This window comes from Habropoda laboriosa, unplaced genomic scaffold, assembly GCF_001263275.1.
Source record: "Habropoda laboriosa isolate 0110345459 unplaced genomic scaffold, ASM126327v1 scaffold343, whole genome shotgun sequence".
Classification (NCBI taxonomy): domain Eukaryota; kingdom Metazoa; phylum Arthropoda; class Insecta; order Hymenoptera; family Apidae; genus Habropoda; species Habropoda laboriosa.
Window position 1 is genome coordinate 187,710 of NW_017100440.1, and position 13,988 is coordinate 201,697.

General features: G+C 35.5%; 1 protein-coding gene across 1 annotated transcript in view; it reads right to left on the reverse strand.

Moving 5' to 3' along the window:
* LOC108575897 (putative polypeptide N-acetylgalactosaminyltransferase 9) overlaps positions 1-13,988 on the reverse strand; it is a gene marked incomplete at its 3' end in the record, with an annotated part of 214,866 nt that overhangs the window by 109,826 nt on the left and 91,052 nt on the right. The window lies entirely within an intron of this gene.

The following is a 13,988-nucleotide window of genomic DNA, read 5'->3' on the forward strand; positions in this document are numbered from 1 at the left end:
GGGTTGTTCAAATTATATCGTGTTTGATATCATTTTCATCAGAAAAATCTCACCAACATGTTAAAAAAAATTCCAGATGAAAAAAAGTAAAATTAAGGAAATTATATTTTTCTATTATGATTGGTCGAGCCGTGAAATCTCGTAAAGAAAACCGACTGGTGTGGCGTTACACTCTTGTCTGATTGCAAGCGAGATAACTTGGGGGCAGCAATGACGCAGACCTAGACGTAGGACCATCTATACTGTCACTTGTAGAATCCAAACTTACTGACTCTTGTAGAGAATTTACTGTACCGGGTGTTCAACAACATTTAGCAAAGAATTTGAAATTAGTTTCGGTTTATAAGTCAAAGGAAGCAAGCATTGAGTTTGAGAATTCATTTTTCAAGGTTATCAACATTTAAAAATCGCCTCTTTCATCAACTATGTGTACACACATTCCAAAAAAAAGCTGCAAATCATTTTTAATCAAATTCAACCCTTATTTATACACATTTCAAAATTCACTTTTCACCTTGCAATAACAATAACTCTCAATGAAAACTAATTTTTAGTCAAATTCAGCCCTTATTTATTAGTGTAAACCTTGCAAAATTCGTAAAAAAAATTTCATACTCACTTCTCACCTTGCGATTACTGTAACGTTGAATGAATTCAAGGCAAAATGAATCATCGAATCGTCTACACCTCGTGTTATGAAAATAATTCCACATTTCCACGGAGATTTAATAGTTCTATTCCGCGCACACATACGTCACGCGTAACCGCGGAGCAAAATCGATTCGCACAATTACGTCCACGTATACTAAGAACCATGGAGGTTTTTACGTCTGAACGATTCAAGATCGATCCTCGAGTGGCTAGCGGTCCGCAACGATTCATACGATGACAACGTACTATTAATGGCTGCGTTGATTAAACGATTGGCCGTGCACACCAAGGGTTTTTTGCACTACGCTCGTGTTTTCAAGCAATAAAAATACTGTGGACAGCAATCACGAGGATGATAATTGTCGCTGGTAAAAGTTACACTTAATCGTTCCGCTCGAGAAGTTTCGTTATAAAACACGGGGAGATCTCGCGACGTTGATGCGCGACAACTTTTTCAACGAGGCGCTCTGTCAGATCTATTCGCCTCGATATTAAGCGTTCGCTTCGATTGCACGCCGAGAGGAAGTACTCTATCATAGTAACTGTAATGCACTTTTTCTTTCTTTTTTTGCTTATTTTCCGTATTCGACGTTTTTCCTTTTTCGAGATGAATCGATGATATGAGTTGAGTAAGTACTTAAGGGAGGTGAGTGCTTAAAATTTACTTGCTTAAATTTAGTTGTGTACTCAAAAATTACTTTCTCAAATTTAGTTATGTACTTAAAATTTGTACAGAGTTTGAGGATTGTGGAGAAAAAAATGCTGGAAATATCACACTTAAATTTGACTTCCTCAAATTTAATTAGGTACTTGAACTTTGCTTTCTTAAAAATTTTATCGAATTGGGGAACTATGTATCTTGGAAAAAAGGCGACAAAAATTTCACAAATTTGTCAGTATTTGAATTAATGGATGAAGCTTTAAATGGCTAGAGATATTTTGTTAATTTTACTTCTCTTGGTATATCCAAAATAATTTATTAAACAAATTTCAAAAGCAAGAACTCCATTTTAGATGTTGGCACTATCTAATAGAGAATATTCAAAATTATTATAACTATGTTCAAACTATCGACTTTCGGATTGCTTGAATCGCGTGAAGATTGAAGTTTAAAATTATCATTTGGAGTTTCAAAGTTTCTACAGCTCTGAACTTCACGTCCTGCAGTTGAACATGACAAGAGCGTCAGAAATATGAACTCTGTGATCTACAAGATATAAAAATACTAAAACACACAAATACAGAAATACAAAAGTACAAAAATACGAAAATACAAAAGTGCGAAAATACTAAAGTATAAAAATACAGAAACACAAAAGCACAAAAATACTAAAATACCAAAGTACCAAAGCACAAAAATACTAAAATACCAAAGTACAAAATACTTAGTGTTTTCACTGTTTTAATAAAGATATTTCTGCTGCGAGTAACACTGATATTTAATCACAACCACTGCAAATAGCTACTTATCTAAAGATAAAGAAAGATAAAGATAAAGAAAAAAAAGAGCCAACTATGATGATGTCGAAGAAACTCGGCTTCAAATAGCGGAACAGCCGGCAAACCTTATTCTGCAAGAAGCGAAGACACTGATCAGCCTAATACAGTCGACTGCGAACAGCAGTCAATTTCCATTGTCCCATGTTGAACGGAAAGTTCCGGCAATTTCTGATTACGCTTATCCAGTCGACAAAGAGTTGGACGGAGAAGTCAAACAGCGGACAACGATACGGAGATTCGAAAGTTCGCGGCTGGCCAGCAAAGAAGAGATCGAGCGTCGACTTTTGCCGCGTAATCCCACCGTTATTCATAGCCACGGCATTACCGAACTTCCTAAGTAGGATTACCGGAAGCAGCAGTAACCCGGCTGCTTCCTTTCCGCTGGCGGAATCACAGAAGAACCTTCCTCGGTTAAGAAGAAACTTCTTAACCATCTTGCACCAACGATTTCTCTCCTTCGACTTCTTTCACTTAATTTTTCCCCGCGTTTTCTACCCTCACCATAGCCTTTCCCGAGAACATTTCGCGCTGGATTTTCAGATGCTCTTTGATTTACTCTCTTGTAACGGAATGGTTACGAATTATGCAAGGGAAATATTTACTTTTTTCGAGATTCACAGGGTGAATCACATCAAACTCACGTAACTGGATAAGCAAGTTCGTTATGAGTTGGTTGAAAAATTGTTGAGCGAGGAATGTACATTCCTTAAGTTTGATGGTCAACTTTGTTTGGTTAAGTGGAATGTTATTTTTTCTTTTGTGTGACAATGTTCGGAGGAATGTAGAATCTGAATAGAAATGTATTAACAATTATTGGTCACACATTCAATAGGTAGAAGTGTTTTACTTTATGTATCGAAGTCTTGACAGATATTGAATTTTCAATCTACAGAAATTATGAAAAGAATTTTTAGGGAATTGAATGCATAATTTCGTTTCGTGGATTGATTAACCGACTTTGGTTAATTTAGGAGCGAAGAGGTTCTTAAATAGTTCATTTTTCGAAACACTAACATGGTTTCCGATATAAATCATATTTCTACAACACTTTGAGTCCAAAGTGAAATACTAATTAATTGAATTTAATTACTTGCAGAAAATATGAGTAAATGTAAGTGTATTCTCTTACCTAAAATAAGTTACTATACAAAATATTATATTACTAAAATTTTCAAAAAATTGAAAACAAACCATATAATTCAATTTTCTATATTTTTAGGGTATCGTTGAATTTACTATACATTTATTGTGCGAAAAAACAAAAACACTGCAAAATTCAATAGAGATAGAAGTGCTACAAGTGCAATCATTAAACGCTCGTTCACAATTAAACCAGTTTCACCATCTCGCCATAATTGTCAGTCACTAATCAATTCCAGACGATGTTTTATACCTCTCTGTTTCTACCTAACACCTCCATAATCGGCTGCAGCTTTTTCACGGAGAAAAAGAAAACCGTGTTACAGGATGTCCACGTTATTAGAAACCGCAATCGCACAGTGTTACACGAATAAAAGTGTCATCTTTTTCTCCCGGATACGAAACGCGTTCCGATGGCCACGTTAGCTGCGTGAACATCGGTGATCGCACGAAACCACCGGTTCTGCAGAATTAGCAACAACGTGAAAGTCACGTTCACAATGATTTTTCTCATTAAGGCGAACCTCGATGATAAATGAAACGTGAGCGCAATACGAACGTGCAAAGATCGGGAAACGACGAGATACAACACGGATAATTATCGTAAAGCAAGAGGGACTCTCTTGCTGTATACACAATCGAGTTTCTTCGTACCAGATCGATTGCTCAGATAGGAGCATCGATTTCTAATAACGCCAAGATAAATTCTTTCGTTAAGGGATTGCAATGGAGGAACGTGAAATTTTTACGGATAATTGAATCGACGAGAGGAAGAAGAAACAGATTTCACTTCACTTCATTTGGGGAAAATCGACAGAAAATGATTTGTAATTGAATTGATGATTTACATGAAAAATTAATTCATTTCTAATATATTTTCGTTCATGGGAATAATTGAGTGGGTGAGAAGAAGAAACAAAAAATTTCACTTTATCTTTGGAAAATCGACAGAAAATGATTTACAGTTAAATTGATGATTTAAATGGAAAAATTTTCATTAATTTCTAATAACGGGAAAATAAATCATTTTGTTTATGTAAAAGCGAGAAATATTTACAAATAACTGAATGGGTGAGAAAAAGAAGAAGAGAAAGATTTCAATCTATTTTTGGGAAATCGACAAAAAATTGATTTATAGGTAAACTAATGATTTAAATGGAAAACTTTATCGATTTATAATAACGCGAAAATAAATTCCCTCGTTAAAGGATTGCAATGGGAGAACAAGAAATTTTTACGAATAATTGAATAGTCGAGAAGAAGAAGAAAAATATTTCACTTTACTTAATTTTTGGAAAATCGATTTCCAATTAAATTTTTTTTGAAACTTTCATTTTTGGCACAGCCTGTTTTACGTTCAGTCTTGAATTACAAAAAATTGGAAACTATTGTAAGAATATTCTAAATTAAAAATTATTCATTACTACTCAAATTCTTCCAATCTTTGTCTACCTTTATCACACCTGTTGTACCATTCAATTTTCACAATTTTCCACGAATGAGACATACCAACGAACAATTTTCCGCGGTACGTTCGAACCTGTCCATTGTTTAGAAATCAACGCTCGCAGTCAGCCAGTTGAGAAATGGCCGAAAATAAAAAAAAAAAACAACAGCGAACAAACTATGGTTTAATGCAGCCTGACGAAAAGTAGACCGTCGATTGTCCTAGATGCAGATGCACATCCTGGACGCATCGGGGAATAATGAATAATTGGAGCGGCGCGGGAAACGCCGAAACCCGATAATTGTTATACGTTCGTTCAATAATTAGCATTCTATCGCGACCGCCAGCCGATAATTTCACAGCAAAAGAGTTCAGACGCGTCCAAAGGGAATTCATTCGGTTTTCATCGCGGAATCAAGGTTAAATTTCTGTGTAATTCGATTAATTGTCCGGTATTGATTGCGTAGTAATTAAATATACGAGTTTAATGAGAATATTATGGTGGTACGAAGTTTTAAGGAAATTTCTTTGGAAAAGAGAAAAAAGTTCAATGGTGACGCGAAGTTGTAATGTGTGTTGATATTTCAACGATTATCGAATAACTAATAATGGTTGATGTACTACATTTCTGGGTTTCAGTATAGGAAGAAGGAAAATATGCTCCAAGATTTGTGATTGAATATTGAACACTGGTTTCTGTTGGCACTTTTAGCGAAACTGTTAAACCATTTTTTAACTGAATTTTGAATTAGGTTCCCTTGTAAGTTTGGGAAACTCTGTTTTAATTTGAATGAGAAAGTATAGTTCATTTGCAATTACATGAACTGATAGGAGGAATGCAACAGTGTTTATTAAATTGATATTTAATTCTTAAAAAATTATTATGAACGAATTTTTTAATTTATTGCAAAGTTTAGACAAGAAACAAATGTATACATCTCTTCATTAAGGAAATCCTTCAAAATTCTGTAACTTTTAGTATTGCTACAATAAAACTATACAAAAACATTCTACAGTAATTTAAATCTCGTTTGAAATTGTGTTCTTTGTTTCCTTCATAGTTCAATTTTTTTCAAATGAAATTCTATTTATAGAAAATTCGCTCATGTATACTAAAACTAAAAAAAAATAATTGTCCAATATTTTCAGATACAACACATTCCTCTGACTTTAAATACATTCCAACAATAAGCTAAAAATTAAGCCACAAAATGTTGAGAAATAAGATTCCACTTTCAGAATTTCCCCATACACTTTAATGCAAATAAAATGCACTAAAACATATATTTTGTCAAGTAAAATAGTCCTAAATAAAATATTCTGTAATAAGAACACTTTATGAAAAGATTCCTTTTCAATCCATTTTCAAATTTAAACATACAGAAAATAAAACAAAAGATAAAACATTTTCCCAGCTACCCAGCCTTCATATTAATAAGTATAAATAAAGAAATAGCAGTCTTGATTAATAAAACACTATTTTTTAAAAAATCCTTAACATCTCACAAAGTTATTATTGTGTTATACTCTTCTTCTTACACTGAACCCTTCAATTCCAAGCTCAGAAACAGCATTTCACTGCGTTCTAATCCTAAAACGTTTCCTTAAACACAAACAACAAACACCTCTTCAGAGTCCAAACACAACAAGAAGAAAACCTTCCTCGTCCTTCTTCCAATTTTATTACAGCCTTTCAAAAGAACCTCTCATCCTCTCTATTTCCCCGAAGACGCGAATAAATTGACCGAGCCGCGTTCCCCGGGCTGAATCAGCCATTCAATTATCTCGATTCATCGGCGGAATACTAAACAACTTTGCAAAGTGAATCGACGACAATCCGCCTACTACGCCGGAATGCGGACTTTTGTGACGCGCCGCTCACGCATTCCGTTGAGCGCGCGGGTTCTTCACGCGCGCATTCCGTTCACTGTGGGTTCTTCACGCGCGCATTCCGTTGAGTACGGGTTCGTCGCGCGCGCGCGCGCTCAACGCCCACGCGAGCCCAGAAAAGCGTTCGACGCGGCCTCAAGGCTGGCAATCAGTCGCTTTTATCGCGGAGAACGCGTCATCGAAATTACCATAGACCGGAGAGAGGAAGCCGACAAACCGCTCTCGCTTTCGAATCAGCCGGCCAACGAGACACGAAAAATGGCACCGTTGGGAAATATGGCTTTGTTCGAATAGAACCAGCCTCTGGATTAACTTGAATATTTTTCGATCCTTTCTTTCCTCTTTTTCTTTTTTTCAAAGGAGGGAGAACGTTTTTTTTCAGGGGCGGTGATAATAACGAAGAGCTGTACCGGGTGAGAAATTCGATCGATCAGTGGAGAGAATGGGAAGAGCTTTGAGCTCCGCGGTATTATTTTAACACTTTTACGGCTGGCGAAGTTCGACGCGGGAAATTTGAATTGAACGGAAGATTTTTTGTTTCTCGAATTGGAAAAACGAGGTGATCAGAAAGGTAATGGTTTGGATGTTGAAGTTATTTTGGGTTAGATTAATTGACGGTGGAATTATGTACGTACTTCGTATTGAGTTTCGATTTGAAATGCAATATTCGCCGACACAGAGGCTTCGTTTGATTAAAATGATTCGAGCGGATGTGTGGCTGATTAAAATTCAAATTGGAATTTTTCTCGTTCGAAGATCGCTCGACTGATCTTTGTAAACGATCGATAAGCATTGAGAACTTCGCTGCATTTTTTAAACATTCCTACAAACTTGCAATTCTCGAAAGATGTTTTTCAAATACTCCAACAATTTCGGTAATTAATCTTGAATGCAATATTTATCGGTAAAATTGACTTTCGCTGTTCGGAAATATTCTACAAATTTTTCTCAAGTTTGTTACATCGCCTATAGCAATTTTCTCATAGTGAAAAACGTGGCGATCGAATTAAGAATTCATTTGACATCGCAATTATCCTCTCGTTAAGATGAAATGGCGGCGTGGTAAAAGCAAAGGCAAGAGGCAGCGACAGATTTTTTGCGAAAACTGCATCAAGATATCTTGCAAGCAGCAGACATGATAATCACCATCGCGACCTTACCGGGACCGGCTAACCTATGCTAAGGGCGCTTTTTCATCGTCGACGACTCAGCGTGTTTGAAGACGACGCCTCGAGAGGAAGGATGATACCATTCTTCACATCTAAGAGGATCAGGCTGCTTATGATTGCCAAGATCTGCCTCTTACTTCCTGTCTGCCAGACCAGTTCCCGGAACAATTTTACCAACCAATACGAGAGAGCCGCACGCGTGTGAACGATTTAATTGCCACAGGAATTTTGAGACTCTGAAGAGTCTCTCAAGAATTTTCGAATTTACAAATATGAAATTTTAGGACTTTTCTTGAAATTTACGGAAAGTTGTTTTAAACAAAAGTTGAACTATGTTTAAGTGTGCATAATTTTAGCGAACTAGAGTTTTTTTTACCATATTTCTTTGGGAGATACGAATGTTACCTTTTGTTTTTTAAACGAAAATAGAGTATTTCTCAAATACTTTTTATTAGCATGAATTATGAAAAATCAGACAACTATGCATATGTTAGAAAACACAAATAATGTAGAAAATGTTAACAAAATTGTGCAAAATGTTCACTTCAGAACACTTATTGCAATCGAATGCTTAAAAGTATCACAATGTTGCACAAACTCTGTTGACTTTTCATACGAGATTTATTGTGAGTTTTTAACGTATGTATAGTTGTCAAATTTGCCATGATTCGTTCTAAAAAAAATATTTAAAAGACAAAACATAACACTCATTGTCTCTGAAAAAATGTGCAGATAAAGAAACTCTGGTTCGTGAAAATAATGCATAGTTAAACAAAGTTCAACATCTGTTTAAAACATTTCTTTGTAAATTTCTTGAAAATACTACGTTTCCTAATTTGGTTCAACTATTTTACCGATGAAATTAATTTATTATTTCCAGGGACTAACATTGTAATTTAATATAAAGTTTCACTTAGAAAATTTTCATGACACGTCGGTAACGAAGTTTTAAGCTTGATTTATGCTTCAATTGAATATTTTTTCGGTTGAAATCCGATATTGTTCGAATCAGCTGAATATGTCACTGTTTCGTGGAGAGGCGATTTTTATTATTTTCGCGGGCGATATCATCGGCAATCGAGAAAACTGTGTTTCAAATTGAAATGTAATTAAATCTGTTTGGAAAAACCTATAAAAAGCGATACATTGACAGCAAAAGTTTGATTTTAATATCGTTATTACGTGTTTTTCGAGCCAGATATAATACATCGAAGTAAATTTATTGATCATTTCTTTCTGTTATTTAAAAAACAGTGATAATTTCAATTATACTGAAATTACCAATTATTGACAGAGAAAAATTTATTGTCACACAAAAGAGAATCTAAATCGACGAATGTAAGTTTTCATACACTTAGCAAACTGGCAAACCGAAGATCTGACTGATTGCTGCGTGTGTATTAAAACAAAGTTTACATTGCCTTACTGAATATACGGTGTAGATGTTTGAAATGCATCAAACATGCCCATTTCTGTTTGTGTTGGTCCAGCAAACACAACTCGTGACTTAATCCTTTACCCTCGCCATTAGACGAAAAATGTATTTGCTCTTCGTTTAAATCATTAACAACGTTATTCAGAGATGGACTTTGAAGAAATCGATAGAATTTAATCGATTTTTGGAGAATTCGAATTTCTGATCGTATTTCGGAAAATTTTGTATTTTGAGACTTTACATAAACTCTGAGCAAATAAATTGCAGTGAGAAGTAAACACTCTACAGAAGATGATTAATATTTGCAATATTGAACACTATGAATGAGTCATCTTTTGACGATACGGAATTTTGCATTCATAATTGGAATTTCTAATCATATTTTGGAAAAATTCTTATCTTGAGACATGGGAAATAAATTGCACTGAAAAGCAGCCACACGGTAGAAAAGGGTTAATAATCTGCGATAGTGGACACCGTGTATAAGTCATGTTTTGACATAGAAGTTTGTACAATATGGAATTTTGTGTTCATAACACTGAAGCGGAAATATGTTATGCAAACATAATTCTCTCAGGTTTCATTTAAATGAATGGTGTGAATTATTCTCGTATTATGAATCAGCTAACAAGATTTCGATAAAATGAAGTTAACACGAAGAAAATATTCAAATGAACTTCTATAAAAGAAGAATTTATAAAAGGAAATATTAAACAATATTAAAAAAAATATTTACAAATATGCACACTACTTTGTTGTAAGTATTCTGTGCATTCTAGTAATCAAAATTCTACTCAAGCATTTATTAAAAACAGCTCACAATAAAAAATATCAAAATATCAAAATATAGGATATTAAAAATATTTGAAAAAAATATTTTATTATCAAATAGATAACCGACAAATACACACACTTCTTCTTATAAGTATTCAAACAGTCCTTCTTATAAGTACCCCAACAATCAAAATGCCACTCAAGCGTTTATTTTCAACCAAAACAGTTGCAACAAAATTGCACTGTACACTTGGTACAATCAATTCATCCCATAACGCTAAGCACGAAATAGCCACAACAATAGTAACATCAACGTCAATTGAACAATGGTCTATGAACCAAGGATATATTTCAAGATGAAGGTTGATCGCATAGATTGCAGACACGCAATAACCGTTCTAATCATAATAATCATCCTAGACCACAATCACGTCACGATTCAGCAATTTTCTGTGTTGTAATACAATAATCAATTTGCACCAAAACCATCAGGGATCACTGAACAACATTAGAATTGCAAAGCGAGCGATTGTATCACAAAAAAAAAAATGTACATTTACGCTAAACATCTGAATTCAGACATAATTCATCATAGAAAAGTGAAATCATCAAGGAAATGATTATCAAGAGTCGAGGGCAAGTTTCCAGGATGAAGGTCGTCGTTCCCGTGGAACTTCACAGAGGCCAGAGCTCAGCTGGACAGTCATTAAGCGACGTCGTCGCCCCTTAATGCCGATGGAGACACTTAAAATGTAATTTACAGGCGGCCTGGTGAAAAAAAAGGGGGAAGAGAAGAAAAGAAACGTCGACCAGAGCTGGAAGTCGCGTTCACCAACGTTCAACGTTAATTGGAAACGCAGAGATGTCAGTCGGTATCGGGACAGCCTAGCCGGCAGAGAAAAAAAGGACGTCTTTGACCGGGAGAAGATCAAAGGATCGCTGGAATCGCGAGATTCCTACTACTACTTGCTTGCCGCTGATTAGCGGCGGGAAACGAAACTCTTGCTGGCTCATCTAATTGCGGGGGCGGTATTTTTAGTAACCTCTGGAATGATCGATTTTACGACAGAATGGAGGAAAGATTTCACCTGTTTCAGGTGAGTCCGAGAAGTATTTCGGTGGAAAAATAATAATGTGTGTTCTTCGTAATTGTTTAAAATTTATTAAAACTTTTTGTCTGATTTATTTTCATATGGAAATTAGTACACATTTTTAACATGGGGACAGGTGTAGTAATGTTCCTTTGTTTCAATCATGATTTCCTGAAAGTTTATGTTTTCGAAAAAGCGCAAAGAGTGGAATTGGAACGAAATTTAACCACATATTAAAAGAAAAATTGAAGTACTTTTTGCTTTCCAAGTAATATTTTTCAATTACTCGATACACCAATTTCACCCTCTTTTCCTTCAAAGTCCACCGATAATTGCGAAACACAGCTCGTGCGAACGAACCACCGGTGGAATAAATTTAAACCAAATTGCAGGAAACCACCATAACCCCCGCATGGCAGCCATGCACCGCGTAGCTTCACAAAGAGATGCAAGAACAACTAGTTGTAGGGTAAGTCATCGTGTGGACCGAATCCCCCCTTGAAAAGGGCACGCGGCTTATTAAGCTAATTAGCACAGGAGGTTGGAGCAAAGGGAAGCGGGAAAATGATTAGCGTCAAGCGAAAGAAAATACCTTGGATTTTCAGCGCAGCCACACGCCGCGCCGCGAAAACTTCATTCGCTCCTCTCTGGCGTATGCAGGCAGGAGACGTGGGTCGGGTGGAGCTTTTTTTCTTCTCTCTCTCGAGAAGGAGCCCTTTCTCGCCCGCGTATCCTTTGTCCATGAGGCACAAAGGGCTGCGCCGGGCGTAGATACTTGGTTTAACCGTGTGCATGATATCGTGTATCTGCTCGAGCACGTGTGGCTCCTGCGAGATACGCGGTTCCAGGATTTAGCGTGTACCTGCACGCGGCCCATTGTCTACAGACACGCACGCCCGCAACTGAGATTAGCGTGAATGAGGAGGGAGAATAAGTAAACGTCACGCGTATTCGCTAAGCGTGACGATGTAATTTCGCGTGATTAGTGCTGCAGTTGATGAAGATGTTAAGGAATCATGTTGGTTTTGAGGAATGATGTTGATGTTAAGGAATGATGTTGATATTAAGGAATGGTGTTGGTGTCAATGAATGATGTTGATATTAATAATAATAATGTTGATGTTAAGGAATGATAATGATATTAATAAGGAATGTTGTTATCAAAGAATGATTGCGATGTTGAGGAATGGTATTGATATTAAGGAATAACGTTGATATTAAGGAATGCTGTTGATATCGAGGAATGATTGTGATGTTGAAGAATGCTACTGATATTAAGGAATAATGTTGATGTTAAGGAATGAAGTACAACGTTGAGGAAGGATTATATTTCGAGGGAAATTTTACTGGATGCTTCGATTCGCTAAAATGATTTTATTTTTAACGATTAGTGCTGAGCTTAGGATTTGTGAAGTTAGATTGCTGAGAAATGTTGAGTTAACTTGTGAAAAACAAATTAGTCTGGTGCATCTTCTTTCCATCATTACTGTGGCAGGATCTGACAAACTCCAGTTCAATTTTTCTGTTAAAATTACGCAAATGATAGTATCGTGAGTAGTCTGAAGATTATGACATTAAGTGAAATTTCTTAATAGCATTGATAAGAATTTATCGAAGAGTGAAAAGTAGTATTAATATGTAGGAGATATTGGCAGAGCAACAAACTTCTTTATTTTAACTGTGATAACGGAATATCATGTATCGTTTCTCTGAGAAACATATTAGCAAAGAAAGCAAAATGTAAGCTTCTTACGTTACAAAAAACAAGGAACATTCACGATACAAAAGTAACGCAGCCGAGCAAGAATAAGAGATTTTTAAGAAAGAGGATTATCCTTAAAATAATAAAACGTAAGAAAAACACAACTGAAATGAGATCTCGAGAAGAAATTATCTTGCCACATAGCTAGTACATATTGTTAAGAAAATTGCAACATTGCTCGTTAAGGAGCTGCAGAAACTCAAGAATAATAAAAGCAGAATTTTTCTCGTATATGAAAACGTATTACATTGAAAAATATAATTTTAGCGGAAGTTCTGAAAAATTTCACTGATAAATTCCAACTCGGTGATTTTTTTTAAATTTTCCAGAAGACACAAGCACATTTTCAAAAAATCGATTTTTTTCGTAGCTAAATACAGAACAAAGAAAATAAAGAGCTAAATATTCCTCTAATAACAAATAAAATCTCTACCATCAAGTGAAAGACAAACAATTAAACGAAAGATTACCAAAAAGAAGTTTAAAGTTGACCGGGAATCGATGGAAAATTGAAAGTAGAAATTTGACGAAACAGTATTCTTGGAATTAGCAATTAGATTTACGCAAGCAACAGAAGTGTCTAATTTTCCAGCGAAAGATTTTATCTATTTCCCTCAAAGCAGTGGAATTTACATAGGAAAGGTTCGATCTATCGGAGCGCGGTATTTTCTCGTGATAAAACACGATCAACGCAGGTTTGCTAATGCATCGAAATGCTCTTGTACACGCAGCTGAATGCATCAGCTTTGCGAGGCTATTATTGTTCCAGGACACGCACACGAATGATAGAACTGAGATTAGTGTCATCAAAGCACCCACATCCGACGCAGTGTGAACTTGTGAAATGCCATTATGCGGATTGATTTGCTAAATAAATGTTTTATCAAAATTACTGAGAAGCTACTACACTCTATTTCACAATGCACATCGTTCGACCTTAATACAAATTCTGCATTGTATTATAGTTCCAATATATTGTATTGAAATAGCTGTATACATGATCCATGTGAATAACAGAAACCGTGTAACGATCTAATAATTTAACAACTTAGTTTCTTTAATTTAATGAATTATTAGTGTCACTTTGGCTAATTTCGTTTCTTTCAATTTTACTAAGTTTACGTCTAAA